This window comes from Dama dama, chromosome 1, assembly GCF_033118175.1.
Source record: "Dama dama isolate Ldn47 chromosome 1, ASM3311817v1, whole genome shotgun sequence".
Classification (NCBI taxonomy): domain Eukaryota; kingdom Metazoa; phylum Chordata; class Mammalia; order Artiodactyla; family Cervidae; genus Dama; species Dama dama.
The window spans coordinates 34580023-34583739 of NC_083681.1; positions in this window are offsets into that span (position 1 = coordinate 34580023).

Consider the following 3717-nt stretch of genomic DNA (forward strand, 5'->3'; position numbering starts at 1 on the left):
TCCATATTCTCTTGCCTCTATTTTTCAACAATGTGTCACAATGCCCAGAGAGGGAAGAGAGGATGGAGGAAGTCATCCTAAAACCCCTGAGGTCAAAAGCGCCCCAAAGAGAGACCGAGATGTCCATCTCTCTCTGGATTCTTGGTGGAGCCGTGGATTACAGGGGATCCTGCAGGGTTGGGCGATGTTCACAATCAGGGGAAATGTGCCTGACTGGATTAACAGGCAGGGTTCCCATTGCCCTCCCTTGAAAGCAGGCTTTTCAAAGCATACATGGACTGGTGACAGAAGCCAGATGGGTGCTTCCAGGAGAAGTGGGAGGGGGAGAAAAGTCCCCTGCTTGGCAAGCGGAGGGAGAGGCTTGGTTACCCCACCCCCCAACCAATCTGGCTTCCCTTGTGCTGGGCTGACAAGGGGCAGCTGGTGACTCTGGCAGGGAGATGGGCAGAGGAATCAGCCAACTGCCTGTGGGTGAAGACCAGCTTACAGGAGGGGGAAGACGGTCCCAAAGCATCTCTCCCTCAGATGCAGCTGTTTACCCCCCGACTCTCCCTTATTATCTATTCTGGTGAGCTGGTGCCCAGAGGACCTCATTGGAGCAGCTGATGATGTCCCGGATAGCCACCAGCTCTTTTGCACTTGGACTCTGGCACCAGACCTCCTGGGGGGTTGAAATCCTATCTCTGCCCTTCCTAGCAACGTCATCTTGCACAAATTCCCTCACCTCTCTGGGCCTTATTTTCCTCACTTACAAGATGAAGATAATAATATCCCTAACCTCATAGCATGACTCCTCATTCAATGAGTAATTAAAACGTAAATCCCTTTTAACAGTGGCTGAGATTTGTAAGCACTATGTAAGGGTATGCTTTTATTGTTATGATCCTTAATCTCGCATATTTTTTTTCTACCCAGGAAAAACTGAACATTTGGACTGAAGGTCTGTGAGAGACAGAAATAGAGAGGCTCCAGCTCCTAGAAGCCCTGCCTAGTGACTGGAAATCCCAGGGATTCTTCTGTAGCTTTATTTTCCCCTCTAGCATTTGCTGTTCTTGGTGACTGGCTTGGCCATGGGAATCCTTGCAGGGGCACTGTGCGAGGGGTGACAGGTTTTCTGATTCTTGGGGTATCAGAATCCCCAAATCTGGAAAGTCTCTGTTTGGGTGACTCGGTAGTAGAATAAGCCTAAAATTCAAGACCCAACTATGTCATTTTCTACCTGTTCGAGTTTTTTTTTACGGGAGTTTAGTTGCTTTACAATCTTGTGTTAGTTTCTGCTGTATACCAAAATGAGTCAGCCACAGGTATACATATATCCCCTCTTTGTCACCACAGAGCATTGAGTAGAGTTCCCTGTGCTATACAGTAGGTTCTCATTACTTATCTATTTTATACATAGTATGTATGGCAATCCCAATCTCCCAATTCATCTCACCCCGCTTCTCTCCCCTTGGTGTTCATACATTTGTTCTCTACGTCTGTGTCTCTATTTCTGCTTTGCAAACAGGTTCATCTGCACCATTTTTCTAGATTCCACATATATGTGTTAATATATGATATTTGTTTTTCTCTTTCTGACTTACTTCACTCTGTATGACAGTCTCTGGGTCCATCCATGTCTCTCAAGTGGCACAATTGCATCCCTTTTTATGGTTGGGTAATATTCCTTTGTATATGTGCCACATCTTCTTTATCCATTCCTCTGCTGATGGATGTTTAGGTTGCTTCCCTGGATTGGCTACTGTAATTCATGCTACAATGAACACTGGGGTGCGTGTATCTTTTGTTATTATGATTTTCTCCAGGTATGTGCCTGGGAGTGGGATTGCTGGGTTGTATGTCTGCTTACTTGATTTTAATAGACTTCTTTCCCCTCTTTGAGCCTCAGTTTCTTCATTGGGAGAAATGTTTGACAGACTTCACAAGATTGTTTGCTATCCAGTAAGAATATGTTTTGAATGTGAGGTAGTTGAGGTGATTATTTGTCACAGATAATTTGTCACAGGATTAAATAAAGGTCTATATTCCCACATCAAATAATGCTGTGGCTTTGGTCAAGGTGCTTAACCTTCATAAAACTCAGTGTTTTCTTGTATGAAATGGGGATAATGAAACTAACTTCACAAGATTACTGTGAGGATGAAAGCAAATCTTTTTTTTAAAAGTCTTTATTGAATTTGTTATAATATTGCTTCTGCTTTAAGTTTTTTTTTTTTTTTTGATCCGACCAGGGATTGAACCGTACCTCATGCATTGGAAAGCGAAGTCCCAACCACCGGACCGCCAGGCAAGTCCCAGGTGGCAGGAAATCTTCTATTGAGAGCCTGCATGCATACTCAGTCACTCAGTCATGTCCAACTCTTTGCATGTGCATGGACTGTAGCCCACGGGGTTCCTCTCTGTCCATGGGATTCTCCAGGCAAGAATACTGGAGTGAGTTGCCATGCCCTTCTCCAGGGGACCTTCCCAACCCAGGGATCGAACCTTGGTCTTCTGCGTCTCCTGCACTGGCAGTTGGATTCTTTACCAACTGTGCCACCTGGGAAGCCCCTATATCGAGAGCATTCAGTACAAAATCTGATGCGTTGCAGCAGTTATTATAAAATGCTGGTGACATACCCACCCCGCACCCCAGGCCTTAATACATACAACCCACACCACCACACAGCAGATATTTCTGAAAACCACAGACACAGTAGCCTCCTCTGATGAGAAAACATGGGCTTTGTGTATATTTGTCCCCTCCAATCTCAGCCATGTAGGTGCAATTTTTATTGCAGAAGCTTCTTGTTATAGTTTGCCTGAGGAAATAGCAAAGTTTTGCTCTCATCTCCCCTCTTCCTTTTCTCTCTTATCAGCTTTGTTTCTGTCAAAATCCCCTTGAAAAAAATTGCCTGGTTATGTTTTCTGCCAGGAGTTGGTGCTGGCCACGGCTGCCTCTGGGCTCTGACCTCCTGGAGGAATCGGAATCAGCCCTTTTTACTCTTAGCTAAGGCTGCAGCCAAACGGTGTCTGGTGCTTTGACTTGACCCGGTCAGGAGCAGAACCAGAGAGTGAATTACAGGATATTATGAAGATTCAGTATGGAAGAAGTCACACATTCACCCAGGGCATGGGACTCTTGCTAGGGATGAAGGATAAGGTGCGGACGGGGGAGTCTGAAAGGATTTTTTGAGTGAAAGGGAAAGAGGAAACATTAATTCAGTACCTGGTTCCACATGCCTGGGTTCCTGCTACCAGTGGGAAGAAATCATATCTTCATTTCTCTGTTTATGTAAAGAGTCCTCTCTGATCTGCTGACACCATAGCTCTTTTATTCATTTTTCTGGTTTTACTGAGCTATGATTGACACCCAGCGCTGTATAAGCTTAACGTGTACAGCATAATGACTCTTACGTTTATTGTGAGATGATTACCACGATAAACAGTTTCTTCCCGTGGTCTAACGGGAGTCCTGGATCCTTCACATATAATGGGCTGACAGGCGGAGTCCAGCGAGTGAGCCCTTAGGGGAAAACAATGGAGAAATGAATTTTCTTGGCTCCATTTCTTGCTTAATTGGGCATTAATTAACATCTGTTCCACAACTGCCCCTTCCGTAACAGAGAGAAACAGTGCCGGCGCAGTCACAGCCCGTGCCACGTGCTCTAGTAACCAATATACACAATGTGCCCACACTCCCTGAGCTGGTAGTTGTTCATTGTGCCCTTGCATGAA